Here is a 13825-nt window from a genome sequence, read left to right as displayed (position 1 = left end):
CCAGAGAAAATTACAGACACCTGTGATAATCTGAAGTACCCAAATAGGCCTCTAGATGTCATCTGATAAAATTCCCCAAAAACCTTGAGCGTTACCAAAGTTCTGGTAGTTTACTAGTAAACTTGGAATGTTTCCTGTAAAATACCCCCCCATTTGCAACCCTACTTGCAAGACTCCTGAGAATCTCAGGAATGTGCAGAAACACATTATATATATTTTTGGCCCTCTAGGTAAACTTTATCTCTCTTGTGAGAGAGACAGTGCAGTCAATTAGTAGGGACTGTCTGCAGCACCTTCTTATGGTTGTCTTGGAGACAAGTACTGGACTGGTAAGTCCTGTTTCTATGTCCGCAATGGGAAGTCACCATGTCGACCGATGCTGAGACATTTTTTAGAATGTGCTGGAAGGCTCTACCCATGCTCCCCCAGCTCTGAGAGCACAGCTATGTGTAGTCTATCCAGGAAGACATGAAACACTGGATCAGCTGCAGCGCCAGCAGCAGTGCATGTCAAGAGTGCCTTGAATGTTTCTGGACATACTTTGAATTACTTAATCCTAGTGGTGTAAAGTAACTAATTAAAATTACTTTGAAGTACTACTGAAGTAGTTTTTTTCTGTACTTTACTTTACTGTTAATTTAGCACTTTTTCCTCCACTGCTCAATGCAAAGGACATGTTCCCAGAAACAAAACAAAGCCAAACAATATGACAGATTTATGCCTATAATAAAGTCATATTCTATAAATCAGATTCTGACAGATTGCAGTACAGTATAGTTTGACAATTGTGAGTAATGGTCTTTGTGGACGTCAGATCTTATAGAATCTTCTGGATACAGTTAAGGGGAATTCATTGAAATAATCAATTATATGAACACCAGACATTATTAAAATCTCTGTGTTATGGTTGAAATTTCCTGCACCTATAAAGCCTGTTTATATTGGTCATAACACAATACATCCCTATCTGTGATGACGGAAGGGAGTTTGTGATATGGCATGATGACTTCTGCATTCTTACTGATTATCAACAAGTCCTTTGGAGGTTGACTCTGAGGCCTCATTAGCTATATGCAGGGCCACCAGGAGGCAGTCTCTGTTTGTGGGGGGGAAAAGAATGGGAAGTTGAGGCTAGACGCCCATCACGGTCTCTGCTCAGTCCAGTCACCGTTCAGCCACTTTCTCCCACCGTGATGGAGCTGACACCAGATGGAGGAGCCTTAAAGAGGTCTCAGGTAACTCAACAACTGTTGTAGACTTACAGCTGAATGGTTCACTTAGGGCTGAATGAGAGGATCTTGAGAGGGGGATTTGTGGGGGAGACAGACCAATAACACAAACACTTTAAGGCTTACTGAAATACTGGGCTGGTCAGTCGTCTCACTGACGTATTCTGTATTATGTAGAAGACTAATGTTGTCTGTCAACAGTTGGACACCCATATCTAAAATGTCAAATGTACTGTATCTTAACTACATTCTTATCAGCATTTCACAGCAATAATGGATCATATCCTGAAATATTTTAGGATAGCCATACCCTCCCCACATTCTGATCATTATAATCAATATAAATCCATACTGGATATGTAGCTATTTAAAAAAAATAGTTGTGCCTTTGATCCTCTCAGGTTCTGAGGAACCCACTGAAGACCCTGGTGCCTGTCAACGCCAGCAGGAGCAGAGTGGTGGTTAAGCAGATGAAGCTCCTGGTCTTCTCCTGGCGGCAACGACAGCATGGGAGGGCTCTGCTGCCCCCCATGACCCACCCAGGCCATGCCACCAAACCATTCAGTGGTCCCCGCTGCAGCCCGGAGCCCCTGCCTCAGCTCAACGTGGGCTCGAACTCCCTGATACCCTTTTACACAGTGGCGAAGCCCACCTGCGGCTACCGCTTCTCCAGGGAGACGGACCACAAGCACCGGCACATCGGCATCCCTGCCAGCAACCCAGTCATGTGGAGGAGCTGCTATGCATTGGCCTCACAATAATCATGCAGTATAGCCTAAAGCTGCCCTGTATAGACTAACAAAGTTAAACGTTTATATCATGAGTGATAAGAATATTAATTGTTATAACTGATATTAAAATGTGGCATACAAGACCTTATACAACCCCTTGATGCTCTGTCATTGTGACATTTGGGCAGTGTGTTTAAATAGCCTGGTCTCCTAGACTAGTAAACATAAAACCATTATGTTACATTTGGTATGGTTACATTAAACAGATGGTTACTTAATTTTAATTCAAAAATTCAAGTAGGGTTGTTGGTCGGGGTGGATGAGTGGGCATATAACACGAATGTCTAGCAACCCAAAGGTTGTGAGTTTGGACAACTTTAGAATTTAGTACTTTTTAGCTTCTTCCCCTAACGTTAACCCTAACTCCTAGCCTAGCTAACGTTAGCCATCTAGCTAACGTTACCTACCTGGCTAAAATTCGTAACATATTGTACGTTTTGCAAATTCGTAATATATATTACGAATTGTTATTCGTAACATATCATACGAAATTGGTGATGTACATCTGTAAATCTAAAAATGTATGCATACTATATGGAACGTAACATTTTATGGTGTGTCTCAGATTTACTTACAGAATAATACGAAATCCTCTGAGACCAGGTTGGTCGAAACAGATCTCATTTGGCAGTTCCCACATTCCCATTCCCAAAAGGCCTTTTCACACTGCATTGTTCTTATCACCAGGCTATCTTAGCCCCAGGCTAAGACTGGCCCTGGGGTAGCTTATCCTCTTTTCACACAGGCATTTGTTTTGTCACACAACACAATGCCACGAATGTCTCAAGTTTTGAGGGAGCATGCAATTGGCATGCGGACTGCAGCAATGTCCACTAGAGCTGTTGCCAGAGAATTTCATGTTAATTTCTGTACCATAAGCCGCCTCCAAAGTAGTTTTTGAGAATTTTGCAATACGTCCAAACCGGCCTCACAACCGCAGACCACATGTAACCACGCTAGCCCGGACCTCCGGATCTGGCAACAGCGGGATCGTCTGAGTCCAGCCATCGGACAACTGATGAAAATGTGGATTTTCACAACTAAAGAATTTCTGCACAAACTGTCAGAAACCGTATCAGAGAAGCTCATCTGCATGCTCGTTGTCATCACCAGGATCTGCTCACCTTCGATGGCCAGTGGCCACTGGCACACTGAAGAAGTGTTCTCTTCACTGATGAATCCCGCAAGAATCTGTACACAATTCCTGTAAGCTGAAAATGTCCATACTCACCAGACATGTCACCCATTGAGCATGTTTGGGATGCTCTGGATTGACGTGTACGACAGCGCGTTTCAGTTCCCGCCAACATGCAGAGGCTTTTTTTCACGCCCCCAATAGAAAACGTCCTCCCACGCCAAGGGGTGTATGACGATATCCGGTTGTCGTCTGTAGTCTCGAAATTCGAACATCGAGTTTACCCAGTCACTGCTCAATTTGCCATGAGTGATGTGGCTAATATCGTTTACGAACATTCCCAGATGAAGAGATCTAAACTTGATAAGGATACAAGTTCTTCCACAAACAATATATATTCAACTATCAATGTAAGTTAGTACTTGAAGCGACCAGTTGAGCTAACTAGCCAACTTAGCTAGCAAGCTAACAGTAGCTAAGACATTACCAAATTGGTTAGAGCTAACGTTACTTATTAGAGGGCTTGCTTTTGCATCACAAATCACCTAGCAACGGCATCAGACGCCATGTTGGAAGACCAAAGTCAGTCTGTTGGAAGCCCTTCAACTGTTCACATGGCTGGCAGGGTTTTGCTAACACTGGAAAATGTGGAAACATTTACCATTATAAGTAATTCATTTTTATAAGGACCCAGAAAACGGAGGCAGTGGGAGAACCTATTCTAGTAAGTAAATATATTTTGAAAATTATTAAAAAATATATGTATTATTAACTAGCTAGCTTGCTAGCTATATAGAAACTTAGTGTGCTGCCTCAGGCTAACTAAAATGAGCTGCTATGTAATGTTCGTCTAGTTAGCTAACTTTACACACTGTATAGTTAATTAAATATCACCAGCTTGCTAACTTCATATTATCTAGTTAGCCAGCTATCTTGAGTATTTATCGTTGTAACTCTAAATGCATTTGTGGCTAGATACCTAGCTAACAGTAACAGCCAATGGAAGAGGGTGAAAGGATTCGCTAGCAGTTCCAGGTGTCGGAAAAGGGAGAGTAGGCTACTCTGGATAGGGCAGGTACCTTTGTGGGAGGACATTTTGAAAATATTCTCCACTAGCGAGAAAAACTATAACGACAGAGATATATAGCAACATAATATTCCGTGTTTTCTAAGTAGAGTATAATGTAGCATGTTTTTTTGTGATGTTTTATGTCCTCAGATACAGAGAGATGTTAAACCCTGTCTGCAGATGAAGAGGTCCCAATGACTGTCCCGAGAGAATAAGGGTACATCCTTGTATACCATGGATTATAAGTGTACCTATGTAAGCATATTTTGTGAACAAAAATACAGTTTAAAAGTCACACACAATGTATAAACCTATTACAACTGGAGCAGGCCAACCCTGTAAAAACAATACCAGTAGACAATGTATTTGGGGCAAATTAATATACTGGATTTTGTACATGCCTTGTGCTGACATGAAATAGTTCAGTGCAAATCCAACCCTTGTAATCTAGGTGGTGAAAAATCTGGAAGCAGGAAATTATGGGATCATTATCTTAAAACATAAACGCAACTACTACCACCAAGTTCAATGTCAGATACATTTCTACCAGGTCTGAGTGGCACTTGGCGGTGATAATGAAGATGGTTTGCCTAAGACTACCACAACAATTACATTGTCTATGCTAAATGTGTTTAAATTGTAAAATAAATAAAATAGTTGGGCTATAAAAACTACTTTTTATTCAATGAGGATAGGCAAAGCAGAGATTACAAAATACTTTTAATTTCACCCATACAACAATATAGCCAATTTACAGTACAGTACAGTATGTTTACCATATCATAAACAATAGTTGTTCACACGTTCCAAATTACATTTTATATATACGGTTTAAGGGGGCACCTTTGTCATGACGACAAGGTGCTGCACTCAAATGGCACAACATAATCATTCAGATAGTCCAAAGCACAGCATATGACAACCATCTTGTAAAACTGAGGGATGCCTCCTTTTCATTTCTGGAAAAGGATGAAGTAGTAGAAGTAGAAGCTGATGCTTCTGTAGCATTGCTCATTTTCACAGTGGGATTCCAGTCGACATGGGTGTCTTGATAGGTCAGCTGGTGAACCTACAGTAGTACATAAACAAATGAAAAGCACTCCTGATGTTAAATATCACTTCTTCAGGTCACCTGTACCATCAGGGCACTTAAGTGTTTGGTTGTGTTTAATTCATTCAGGTGTTTTAGTGTCATATAAAGATGAAATCTATTGTTGGGCTGGAACAACCAATAGTCAACACAGCAGGTTGTCCTATCCCATTGAGGCCTTTGTCCTATGTCCATATATTTTCCCTCTTATGAATAAAATGTTCAACAAATTCTCATTTGGTTATTATGTGAATATATGATAACCACTGGAGTTTTTTGGACAATAATGTCCTCCAGGCTGTATGGATGTCATATTGTACAATTTGCGTCTCCCATTTTCATGGTCATGGCTAGAAGGGATCCAGCTTTTGTCAAATTAAGTAATATTTGACATTTCGTAGCAGTAGAATTTACACAGCAGGTTAGGAGAATTAACTTTGCTGGTTAGGAGAATTAGGTTCGGAAAAGGGTTAGGGTTAGCTAAAATGCACCCCCAGAAAGACTTTTGATCTTAATTTAACACAAACTGGATCCCTTCTAGCCAGGTCCACTTTTCAGCATAGATTGGTTGCGTTCAAGGGAAGGTTGTTTTTATTGATCTGTTGTCAGTGTCAGTAGAGTAGGCCTAGGCTACTATCGTATTAAAAGAAAGCATCTGTTAATGTCTCCGGTCATATAAAGTGTAGTAGATTTGCATTAAATGTTTATCAAAGGCCACATTTTTCCTGTGCAAAGCAAAGAAACATCCCTGATATAGCTTATGCCATTACGTGCTTATTAATAGCCTAAACTATCACTATCCAATGTACTCATCACATTAGGAATAGTAGCCTTACATTTGTCTGCACATGCGATGATAGGCATGCAATCCATTTCTATGGTAAAAAATATATATAATCTCGTGACACATGCAAATGTTGGTTAATTTACTGTTGTTGTCAACACCTGGTTAGCATAACAGCTAAACTCGAACTCGATCAGACTTGACTTACCAGTGATGAAATGATCGTAGCAGACCCTGTACTGACAGCTGTCTGGGTTCAGGTCTTGACTGGCAAACTTGTTTCTTCTTCTTTTCTGACAGTTCTTGAGTCTTCTCATATCACCTATGGTGTTTCATGATTCCGGGGAATCTGTAAACATATTTTTACCCCGTTGTCTTTCCTGCCTTGTTAGAGCAGCCAAATACTCCACGGAAAATGACCGATAGATAGAATTAAAACAATTTTGCTGTTATCGTGTAGTTTTGGGGTATCCACACGGCTGTATTTGTCAGAAGAATTAATGCAACATGGCCACCAGGAGGCGTCATACGTCAACTGCAAGGCCTCTATATTTGTCACACTTATTAGCTAGCTAACTGATTAACGTTAACTATTTGTCCAGCCACTGTAATCTATTATTTGTTTCTAGCTAGACAAATCTCAGTAACGTTAAGAGTAGCAATGGTAACTTACTAGTATACATCAATTGATTGTTGTCAACATTCTTCTTTCTTGCTCGGTTCTTGTGAATGTGCAGTGTCAAACATAGTAGACCAGGAGGCAGTGGTAGTAAGGGCAAGGTGTCACAGGTCAATGAGGAAGAATGAGGAGCCCCATTATAAACAGTAGTGCTTAGTGTTGCTGCGGATGCAGTTTACCTGTATTTTGTTCATATGTTCAAAATAATCAAACTCGTGTCAGTTCTCATGTCCCTGGACATGCAGTAGGCCTAGTTACTTTGTTATTACTGATCTGAAGCTGGATAACATTAAAATGTAGTATAGTAAACTTTTATTACAGTTGGTCAGTTCCGTTTTAATGTGAGAATTGAAGAGAAGGAACCATGACCTTGCTGCTGCAGATGTCATACACTGTTCTTGAACAACTATGTGATACATTTTTTTCACTACATTGCAAGCACCCAAGGAACCCGTCATCGTAAACCACTTCTGTTCATGTGCAGCTGGGAGAGCTTTGTGCAATCTGGTGCCTCTACTCTTCCAGACTGCACAATACACCACAATGGGGTTGAAGACCGTGCCGCCACCATTGCCTTGCACAGGGGTACTGCAGTCGTGGCACAGGCCAAGTTTTGAAATTGAGATCATTTTTCATATTGTCATAGAGAAGACACATTTAGCATTTTTGTAAACTCATATTACTGCACGTCATTCTACATTCATCCTGAATCTTTCTTTATAATTTTTTTGACCAGAGCCCACTGATGAAATGCTTGTGAGGAAGCCAAGGACAGCAGACAGGAGTGGCATAAAATCCACTCTTTACCAAGCAATCCCTGGTGAGTTACAATTGTCTTTAAACAAGTTGGCATCCCCAGGCTGTCCCCATTACGCTCAAACGTTGCCTTCACTCGTGTTTAAATTTATTGAGCTAAAGTTTTACAATCTTGGCTAACATTCATTTCTTGTCTATGCTTCTTTTTTTGTGTTTCAGGGACCCTTCCTGACATGACAGTGCTGTTTGCTGGACCAAGTTTGAGGAGCATGAGACCACAGCCTGCCATTGCCAAGGTGTTGCATGGATTGGAAGAAATGACTCTGGTTGACTCTCTAAATTTGGTCCAGTGCTGTCATGTCAGTGTCCCCTTACTGTCACCAGAGATTCTAAAGCATTCAATTGCTCCTGCTTTCCCCCAACTCCCAGTAAAAGAAACGGTAATTTAAACTTTGTCCCTACTTGCACTCAGTTTTACCACATGGAGAGCTTAAAGGTGTCACCATCATTGTCATCTGCTATTGAGAATGGCACAGTCGAGCAGTGTGCCCGTCCACTATGGAAGAAATTATGAAACCACGTGTGACTGCTACCCGGTTTAGTGAGGCATGCCACGTGCGTGGGCTGTCATCTCGCCATGGCCTAGCCATGAGAATGCTTAAAGGTGAGCGGCAAAACGAAACTATGAGAAAGGGGCTTGAGCCAGAGGTTCTATAGAACTACTCTGAATTGTTTAATGTCTCGGTCAAACCTCGTGGTTTCGTTGTGAACCCAGATGCACCCCATCTTGGGGCATGCCCTGATGGGAAAGTTTATGACCCTTCTGCAGCTCCACCCTTCGGGCTTGCCGAGATCAAGTGCCCTGATGTTGAGTGTAACTGATGCGAAGCACATTAACTTTGTCAATGGCCCGGCCAAGCTCAATCACAGCCACAAATATCACTGGCAAGTCCAGGGCCAACTGGCTGTAACCAGTTTAGATTGATGCGACTTTGTTACAAGCACTAGAAGTGATATTACAGTAGAGAGAGTTGAGAGATGATGCTTTGATAGCAGAGATGAGAGAAACTTTACTACTTCTACACCTACATGGATGTGTACTTTAAGATGTAGTGTAGCAGGTGAGCCAATCCCACTTGGCATGCCACTGTAACATTGTTGCCCAAGGCAATGTACATGTAATGTATTTAACTAATCAAAATTGTATGTAGAGTAAATTGTTTTAATGAATTAATTGTGTGATGTTGTTTGTCTATCCCGTGTGGCTCAGTTGGTTGAACATGACATTTGCAATGCTAGGATTGTGGGTTTGATTCCCACAGGGGACCAGTACGACGTGAAAGTACGGAAATGTATGCACTCACTACTGGAAGTCACTCTGGATAAGAGCATCTGCTAAATGACTCAAATGTAAATGTAAGCAACATTGCAATAGAATAAATTAAAATCTTCAAATTTAAAAAAGGATGTTCTCTAATAGATTAATGCATTATGCAAACAATAAATCCCAAAACACCCATCTTATTCATAAAAAAGATTTATCAATACATATCCAATATACAAATTATCCCAAATTCATATCTTGTCTAATAGATCAATTTATAATAATCACACAAAAAAACATATGTACACGTAGGTATAAAGGCGTTATTTATAATGACCTAATTAATTGAACTTAAATCAATCATTGATTTGTATTGTGCCTTGCCTTGCTTGATCATGTTTTCACACTTGCTTATCACCCTTGAGATCCAGAGGGCCCTGGTAGTTCATTAAGCAGCCGTTCGTCCACAGTTGATTGACAGAGCCTGCCAGAATGATTGGGAGAATCATGTCCCAGATATGGTACCTCTTCACCCTCCTAATGGCTCTTTCCACTAGCACTCCCAGACGTGAAATGGCTTGCGTTCACTCGGTGTCCTTCCATGTTAGCAGTTGCTCTTTTGATTGAGGGAAGGATGAGTGTTGCCCCCACATCTGACAGCATCCTATCTATGATGTACCCCTTGTCTGCCGTGCATCCATCACCAGGCTCAAACAGCTTGAGGATTCCAGAGAGACACGTGATCTCCTGATCAGAGATGGATCCAGTGAAAAGCTTGGTGCAATCCAAATCAGGCCCTTAATGAAGGTGGTGTGGTTTTTGTAAGATGAAAAAGTCTCCGACTGTAATGTCAGAGAGGAGAGGTTGGCACATCTCAGCTCTGTGCAGTCCATGATAACTCTGACCTCTGAACAGAACACCTTGAACTTGTCAGGCATGGTAGCCTGCACCTGCTTCCTGGACACAGAGCCCAAGACAAGATATAGGTAGTTGGTCCAGGTTATTTTAACGTAGCTCACTGTAGGGACACACACCAAAGATGTACGCCAACACCTTCTCCTTCAGCCCAGCTGCTACTCGACAGCAGTAAAGAAAAAACTTGTCAATGAGTGGGAGCTTTCTGTTGGGGCTTGGTGTTGCACTTCCCATTCCAGCCTTCTGGGCCTAGATTAACCTGGAGGCAGAGGGGGCAATGGACTCCCAGAACACCATCAAGACCTCTGAGTGGAACCGGGTATAGAACCTGACGTCCTCATTGGGTGCACAGAATCTTTGGAGCTGGTGATGGTGAACAGAGAGCTGTTGGACTTGGGGCTCTAGCTCCTTGATTCAGTCCAGTGCAGCATCCAACACACCTATAGAAAAGAAAGGGGTAATTTATGTGGCAAAATTGTGCTATTATTCAGTTTGATTCTCAGTATCATGACACAGTAAACAATCTCTTACTTAGTTTAGGTCTCAGGACATATGTAATCAATCAAGTATGTTATGGTAGTGCTAAGAAATGTTGGTTCAAGGAACTAACGGGAGGGTGGCTTAAGTTGGAGAGCAGAGTGGGAAAACAGAGAGCATGCAAGCTGGCTAGCGAGTTAATAGTTTTGTTATTGTTATTTCAAAAGCTGATTACAGGTAATGCAATACCTGAACTATAGCAACGGTTTGCAAAACTACAACTTGAAGGATATTGTCTACAATCCACTTTGAGAGAGGCTTTCCCTGTATCTCCAAAGCACACAAACAGCTGATCAGAGTAATGGGTCACCTGAGTCTGCTCCACGTACTCGTTTAGGGATCTCACAGGACACAGTACATCAACATGAGCCCCAGAAGGCATGGAGGTGGATAAGGCTGTTGGCACCATTTCCCTGTTCGCAGGACCTTTGGTAGGAAGGCGGGATTAGGCCGCAGGGTAATGCTCGCCTTACCCGGCCCTAAATGATAACATTCATTACTAACAGGCAAAGCATGGAGCTCGCCAACCCTCTTGGTAGAGGCGATGGCCACCAGAAACGCTGTCTTAAGAGAGAGATGTTTCAAGTCTATTGGTTGGAAGGGAGGTCTGGATAGTACTCCCAAGAACCAGATTCAAATCACATTTGGGAACTGAGGGTGCTCTTGAGGGGTGTAATCAACGGACTCCCTTAAGAAACCCGGCCATGAGTGGGTGGCTGCCAAGCGGCCCATCCTGCTCTTCATCATGACATGCTGAAATGGCTGCTACATATACCTTATGTATATGCAGCCCTGCCAGTATCGAACAAAGACCTAAAGAACTGGAACAAAGATCTTATGCCGCAAGATTCTGGTGCAACCCCCTGCTCCGCACACCGCTGGCAGAACACGTCACCTCGTGTCATAGGTTGACGTGGTGGAGGGGGCCCTGGCACTCTGTAAGATGTTAACAACAGAGGGCTTAAGATCTAAACTAGACCATTTTCGCTGTTCAGCAGCCAGGCCCACAGCTGCAGGCGGAGGGATTCGGATGCCACAATGTGCCCTCCGCCTGTGACAATAGGCCCGGCCTCCGAGGTAGTTCCAATGCTGTTCCCGCTAGGAGTGACAGTATTGTGCTGATCTTGTGGCCTCTCGGCCATCTCGGGGCAATCAGAAGGACCATGTGGCTCGCTTCCCTGATTCTGTCCAAAGTTGCTGGAATCAGGGGGGAAGGCATATAGCCTCTTTCTCAGCCACTCGTGGGCAAAGGCTTCTAGACTGAGTGGTCCGGGGGGGGTTGGATATCAAGAACCAGAGGGGGCACTGTGGGTTCCTCTCTGAGCCAAACAGATCCACCTCCGCATCCCCAAAGATTCCCCACATGCAACTCACTATTCTGGGATGTAGTCGCCACTCCCCTTCCGGAGGGCCTTCCTTGGACAGTATGTCCACCGTAATGTGTTCAGAATCCCTGGGAGGTGTACAACTCTTAGTGAGGCCAGATTCTGTAGACACAACAGAAGGGTATGTGCCATCTGGTGGAGGTGGATGGAACCCAGAACCCCTTGGTGGTTTATGTACTCTACCACTGTGGTGCTGTCTGTCTGATCCAGCACAATGTTTGTCCCCCAGCTGTGGGAGAAAGTTGAACAGAGTTAGTTGAACTGATCTCAACTCCAGCATGTTAATGTGGAGTTTGGAGCAGCTGGGGCTCCATGTCCCACTGGCTGCCCTCCCCCCCAATACTGCTCCCCAGCCTGTCAAGGAGGCGTCTGTTTGAACCAGTTCCCTCCGATGGACTCTGCCCAGGTATATCCCACCTGAAAGGAAATCCAGGGATCACCATCTTGCCAATGCTTGAGTACATTCCTTGGACACATACAGGTGACAATACCTGTGTTCTATGGATATCAGAATATATTAGGGAAAATCCATTCACAATCCCCAAAAATGTATGGATGTAAGGAGCCACACTCAACTGACACATTGAGTATGTTGACATGCACACAAATAATTTGATATTAAACTGATTATGGCAATAGGCAGATTTTGCAATAGTCATGTCAACACCTTACTCTGCTGATCTTAATCGGCGTAAGATAAAAATTGAAGTAAGCATAGGCCGATTAAAACAGCTGGTTTTCTGAGCAATCTTCAGAATTATTAGAACATGTAAACACCTTAATCGGCGTTCTAGCGGTGCATTTGATCTGCACATGTGCTAGCACCAGCCGAGCAAGCCTCCGTCTTTAGCACAACTATTTTAACTAGACTAGAGTATATTATATAATGTTAAAGACATACATGTTGCCATATACAGTACATATGAACCTGTTAGCCATTGATAAATGTTTTGGAGCCTTTTTGTAAAAAGGTGTTTCATTTTTTTGTGAGTATCCTGCTTCCATACTAGTCCATCCGTGCCATCAATGAAGTAAAGTATGAGAAGTCAGCCGAGGACTTTACCAACATGGTGTTTGACAAGATCGACATCAATGGAGATGGTAAGATTCCTCGCCTCAATGTACAGGTTCCACATTGTATTAGTGCCACAGTGTTTACTTTTCATGACTTTCATGTAGATATGGTCTATGTGCATATCAATAAGGTGTGTGTGTCTGTCAGGTGAGCTGTCCCTGGAGGAGTTCATGGAGGCATCCAGACTTATGTCAAGTATTAACGAGAGAGAGAGATCTTTATTTATTTTCCCTTTTGTACTTTAACTATTTGCATATCATTACAACACTGTATATAGACATACTATGACATTTTAAATGTCTTTATTCTTTTGGAACTTTTGTAAGTGTAATGTTTACTGTACATTTTTTATTGTTTATTTCACTTGCTTTGGCAATGTAGACATATGTTTCCCATGCCAATAAAGCTCTTTAATTGAATTGAGAGAGAGGATCCATTGATTAGACAAAGATCACCTACAGCAAGTAAAGCAACGCATTAGGGGTCTGGCTCTTTCTGTAGGCCTTCTTGCAATGTTGAAAACTTGGCCCAGAGAGAGCGAGGGATAACCAAAATGTATACCAATCATATTAGTATATTTGAACATTTTTGTCTGTTTCGTGAGCTGAACCCGTTATCCTACATGGGCGTATCCAAATGTTGCATACAGTAATGACTTCCTCAGTTGTCACCACAACTTTTGTAAAAGTGGGGTAGTCATCCATGTCCAATTGAAATGCACTTGCTTGTATAGATGGTTAGTATGTGTAGCACTGCTTTACCAATCAGAAGTAAATAACTAATATTACATTTTGTCTATGAACAAGCATATCATATGTGTGTATGATACATCTGTTTGTACAATTCTGTTGTCTGGAGTGATTGCATTCATGAGGTATTCTCTGATTCTACCTCTGAAATTAAACAGACATACTGTGTGAGTGGCTTCAGTGACTTGACTTCATCATTAATCTAGATAAAATGTGTTTGCATAGTCTGTAGATGGTTTTCATGTTTTTAAGTAGCCTATTTCTTAATAGAAACACAATCCAATATTTGGTTCCTGTGCTTCACTTT

At 42.2% G+C, this 13825-nt stretch overlaps 1 long non-coding RNA gene across 1 annotated transcript; it reads left to right on the top strand.

Annotated features, from left to right (window-relative positions):
- Positions 1–2990: 2990 nt before the first annotated feature.
- Positions 2991–13689, top strand: LOC139559638 (uncharacterized). The gene is made up of 5 exons (XR_011671800.1): positions 2991–3879; positions 4375–4479; positions 7514–7597; positions 7753–12795; positions 12917–13689. It is a non-coding gene; the product is annotated as an uncharacterized lncRNA (long non-coding RNA).
- Positions 13690–13825: the final 136 nt, after the last annotated feature.

This window comes from Salvelinus alpinus, chromosome 2 (assembly GCF_045679555.1).
Source record: "Salvelinus alpinus chromosome 2, SLU_Salpinus.1, whole genome shotgun sequence".
Lineage (NCBI taxonomy): Eukaryota > Metazoa > Chordata > Actinopteri > Salmoniformes > Salmonidae > Salvelinus > Salvelinus alpinus.
Note: the sequence above shows the minus strand (reverse complement) of the source record. Positions and strands in the feature narration are given on the sequence as shown.